At 39.4% G+C, this 5,144-nt stretch overlaps 1 long non-coding RNA gene across 1 annotated transcript; it reads left to right on the forward strand.

The window, feature by feature from the left end:
• Positions 1–572: 572 nt before the first annotated feature.
• On the forward strand, positions 573–4,666 carry LOC125947827 (uncharacterized). Its single transcript, XR_007468524.1, has 3 exons — positions 573–779; positions 3,542–3,575; positions 4,640–4,666. It is a non-coding gene; the product is annotated as an uncharacterized LOC125947827 (long non-coding RNA).
• The last annotated feature ends 478 nt before the right edge of the window (positions 4,667–5,144 follow it).

The raw sequence follows: 5,144 nt of genomic DNA on the forward strand, positions 1-5,144 counted from the left end.
ATGAAATCTGGAACTTCTTTGCCTGTAACGAGTAGAATAGCACTCGCTCCGGGTAATTCAATGTGAAATCTGGCCATTTTCGGGTAAAGAGTTTGCAGAACTACAAATGGTTTAACAGAAAGAATTATGGATCTTTTCTAGTTATGTGGTAACGAAGAAATGCAGCTCATTCCCAGTAACGAGTTGAATAGAACGTGCTTTGGCTCCTAAACGATTAAATCTCGAACTTCTTTGCCCGTAACGAGTACAATAGCACTACCTCCAGGTAATTCAATCTGAAATCTGGCCATTTTCGGGTAAAGAGTTCGCAGAACTACAAATGGTTTATCGAGAAAGAATTATGGATCTTTTCTAGTTAGTGTTAACGAAGAAATGCAGCTCATTGCCAGTAACGAGTTGAATAGAACGTGCTTTGGCTCCTAAACGATGAAATCTCGAACTTCTTTGCCTGTAACGAGTAGAATAGCACTCGCTCCAGGTAATTCAATCTGAAATCTGGCTATTTTCGGGTAACGAGTTCGCAGAACTACAAATGGTTTATCAGAAAGAATTATTGAATTTTTCTAGGTATGTGTTAACGAAGAAATGCAGCTCATTGCCAGTAACGAGTTGAATAGAACGTGCTTTGGCTCCTAAACGATGAAATCTCGAACTTCTTTGCCTGTAACGAGTAGAATAGCACTAGCTCCAGGTAATTCAATCTGAAATCTGGCCATTTTCGGGTAACGAGTTCGCAGAACTACAAATGGTTTATCAGAAAGAATTATGTATCTTTTCTAGTTAAGTGTTAACGAAGAAATGCAGCTCATTGCCAGTAACGAGTTGAATAGAACGTGCTTTGGCTCCTAAACGATGAAATCTGGAACTTTGCCTGTAACGAGTAGAATAGCACTCGCTCCGGATAATTCAATCTGAAATCTGGCCATTTTCGGGTAAAGAGTTCGCAGAACTACAAATGGTTTATCAAAAAGAATATGGATCTTTCTAGTTAGGTGTTAACGAAGGAATACAGCTCATTCCCAGTAACGAGTTGAATAGAACGTGCTTTGGCTCCTAAACGATGAAATCTCGAACTTCTTTGCCTGTAACGAGTAGAATAGCACTAGCTCCAGGTAATTCAATCTGAAATCTGGCCATTTTCGGGTAATGAGTTCGCAGAACTACAATTGGTGTATGAGAAAGAATTGTGTACCTCTTCTAGTTAAGTGTTAACGAAGAAATTCAGCTCATTGCCAGTAACGAGTTGAATAGAACGTGCTTTGGCTCCTAAACGATGAAATCTGGAACTTCTTTGTCTGTAATGAGTAGAATAGCACTCGCTCCGGGTAATTCATCTGAAATCTGGCTATTTTCGGGTAAAGAGTTTCGCAGAACTACAAATGGTTTATCAGAAAGAATTGTGGATCTTTTCTAGGTATGTGTTAACGAAGAAATGCAGCTCATTGCCAGTAACGAGTTGAATAGAACGTGCTTTGGCTCCTAAACGAGAAATCTCGAACTTCTTTGCCTGTAACGAGTAGAATAGCACTAGCTCCAGGTAATTCAATCTGAAATCTGGCGATTTTCGGGTAACGAGTTCGCAGAACTACAAATGGTTTATCAGAAAGAATTGTGGATCTTTCTAGGTATGTGTTAACGAAGAAATGCAGCTCATTGCCAGTAACGAGTTGAATAGAACGTGCTTTGGCTCCTAAACGATGAAATCTCGGAACTTCTTTGCCTGTAACGAGTAGAATAGCACTGGCTCCAGGTAATTCAATCTGAAATCTGGCTATTTTCGGGTAACGAGTTCGCAGAACTACAAATGGTTTATCAAAAAGACGTATGGATATATTCTAGTTAAGTGTTAACAAAGAAATGCAGGCTCATTGCCAGTAACGAGTTGAATAGAACGTGCTTTGGCTCCTAAACGATGAAATCTCGAACTTCTTTGCCTGTAACGAGTAGAATAGCACTAGCTCCAGGTAATTCAATCTGAAATCTGGCGATTTTCGGGTAACGAGTTCGCAGAACTACAAATGGTTTATCAGAAAGAATTAGTGGATCTTTTCTAGTTAGTGTTAACGAAGAAATGCAGCTCATTGCCAGTAACTGAGTTGAATAGAACGTGCTTTGGCTCCTAAACGATGAAATCTCGAACTTCTTTGCCTGTAACGAGTAGAATAGCACTAGCTCCAGGTAATTCAATCTGAAATCTGGCCATTTTCGGGTAACGAGTTCGCAGAACTACAAATGGTTTATCAGAAAGAATTGTGTATCTTTTCTAGGTATGTGTTAACGAAGAAATGCAGCTCATTGCCAGTAACGAGTTGAATAGAACGTGCTTTGGCTCCTAAACGATGAAATCTCGAACTTCTTTGCCTGTAACGAGTAGAATAGCACTGCTCCAGGTAATTCAATCTGAAATCTGGCCATTTTCGGGTAACGAGTTCGCAGAACTACAAATGGTTTATCAGAAAGAATTGTGGATCTTTTCTAGGTATGTGTTAACGAAGAAATGCAGCTCATTGCCAGTAACGAGTTGAATAGAACGTGCTTTGGCTCCTAAACGATGAAATCTCGAACTTCTTTGCCTGTAACGAGTAGAATAGCACTAGCTCCAGGTAATTCAATCTGAAATCTGGCTATTTTCGGGTAACGAGTTCGCAGAACTACAAATGGTTTATCAGAAAGAATTGTGGATCTTTTCTAGGTATGTGTTAACGAAGAAATGCAGCTCATTGCCAGTAACGAGTTGAATAGAACGTGCTTTGGCTCCTAAACGACGAAATCTCGAACTTCTTTGCCTGTAACGAGTAGAATAGCACTGGCTCCAGGTAATTCAATCTGAAATCTGGCTATTTTCGGGTAACGAGTTCGCAGAACTACAAATGGTTTATCAGAAAGAATTGTGGATCTTTCTAGGTATGTGTTAACGAAGAAATGCAGCTCATTGCCAGTAACGAGTTGAATAGAACGTGCTTTGGCTCCTAAACGACGAAATCTCGAACTTCTTTGCCTGTAACGAGTAGAATAGCACTGGCTCCAGGTAATTCAATCTGAAATCTGGCGATTTTCGGGTAATGAGTTCGCAGAACTACAAATGGTTTATCAGAAAGAATTGTGGATCTTTCTAGGTATGTGTTAACGAAGAAATGCAGCTCATTGCCAGTAACGAGTTGAATAGAACGTGCTTTGGCTCCTAAACGATGAAATCTCGAACTTCTTTGCTCGTAACGAGAAGAATAGCACTACTTCCAGGTAATTTATCTGAAATCTGGCCATTTTCGGGTAATGAGTTCGCAGAACTACAAATGGTTTATCAGAAAGAATATGTGGATCTTTTCTAGTAGGTGTTAACGAAGAAATGCAGCTCATTGCCAGTAACGAGTTGAATAGAACGTGCTTTGGCTCCTAAACGATGAAATCTGGAACTTCTTTGCCTGTAACGAGTAGAATAGCACTCGCTCCGGATAATTCAATGTGAAATCTGGCCATTTTCGGGTAAAGAGTTTGCAGAACTCCAAATGGTTTATCAGAAAGAATATGGATCTTTTTCTAGTTAGGTGTTAACGAAGAAATGCAGCTCATTGCCAGTAACGAGTTGAATATAACGTACTTTGGCTCCTAAACGATAAAATCTCGAACTTCTTTGCCTTTAACGAGTAGAATAGCACTAGCTCCAGGTAATTCAATCTGAAATCTGGCCGTTTTCGGGTAACGAGTTTGCAGAACTACAAATTGTTTATCAGAAAGAATTAGTGGATCTTTTCTAGTTATGTGTTAACGAAGAAATGCAGCTCATTGCCAGTAACGAGTTGAATAGAACGTGCTTTGGCTCCTAAACGATGAAATCTCGAACTTCTTTGCCTGTAACGAGTAGAATAGCACTGGCTCCAGGTAATTCAATCTGAAATCTGGCGATTTTCGGGTAACGAGTTCGCAGAACTACAAATGGTTTATCAGAAAGAATTGTGGATCTTTTCTAGGTAAGTGTTAACGAAGAAATGCAGCTCATTGCCAGTAACGAGTTGAATAGAACGTGCTTTGGCTCCTAAACGATGAAATCTCGAACTTCTTTGCCTGTAACGAGTAGAATAGCACTAGCTCCAGGTAATTCAATCTGAAATCTGGCTATTTTCGGGTAACGAGTTCGCAGAACTACAAATGGTTTATCAGAAAGAATTGTGGATCTTTTCTAGGTATGTGTTAACGAAGAAATGCAGCTCATTGCCAGTAACGAGTTGAATAGAACGTGCTTTGGCTCCTAAACGATGAAATCTGGAACTTCTTTGCCTGTAACGAGTAGAATAGCACTCGCTCTGGATAATTCAATCTGAAATCTGGCCATTTTCGGGTAATGAGTTCGCAGAACTACAAATAGTTTATCACAAAGAATTAGAGATCTTTTCTAGTTATGTGTTAACGAATAAATGCAGCTCATTCCCAGTAACGAATTGAATAGAACGTGCTGTGGCTCCTAAACGATGAAATCTCGAAGTTCTTTGCCTGTAACAAGAATAGCATTAGCTCCAGGTAATTCAATCTGAAATCTGGCCATTTTCGTGTAACGAGTTCGCAGAACTACAAATGGTTAATCATAAAGAATAATGGATCTTTTCTAGTTAGGTCTTAACGAAGAAATGCAGCTGATTGCCAGTAACGAGTTCAATAGAACGTGCTTTGGCTCCTAAACGATGAAATCTCGATCTTCTTTGCCTGTAACGAGTATAATAGCACTACCTCCAGATAATTCAATCTGAAATCTGGCCATTTTCGGGTAATGAGTTCGCAGAACTACAATTGGTTTATCAGAAAAAATTGTGTATCTTTTCTAGTTAACTGTTAACGAAGAAATGCTGCTCATTGCTAGTAATTAGTTGAATAGAAATTGCTTTGGCTCCTAAACGATGAAATCTCGAACTTCTTTGCCTCTAACGAGTAGAATAGCACTACCTCCAGGTAAATCAATCTGAAATCTGGCCATTTTCGAGTAACGAGTTCGCAGAACTACAAATGGTTTATCGAAAAGAATTATGGATATTTTCTAGTTAAGTGTTAACAAAGAAATGCAGCTCATTCCAAGTAACGAGTTGAATAGAACGTTCTTTGGCTCCTAAACGATGAAATCTGGAACTTTGCCTGTAACGTGTAGAATAGCACTC

This window comes from Dermacentor silvarum, chromosome 8 (assembly GCF_013339745.2).
Source record: "Dermacentor silvarum isolate Dsil-2018 chromosome 8, BIME_Dsil_1.4, whole genome shotgun sequence".
Classification (NCBI taxonomy): Eukaryota; Metazoa; Arthropoda; class Arachnida; order Ixodida; family Ixodidae; genus Dermacentor; species Dermacentor silvarum.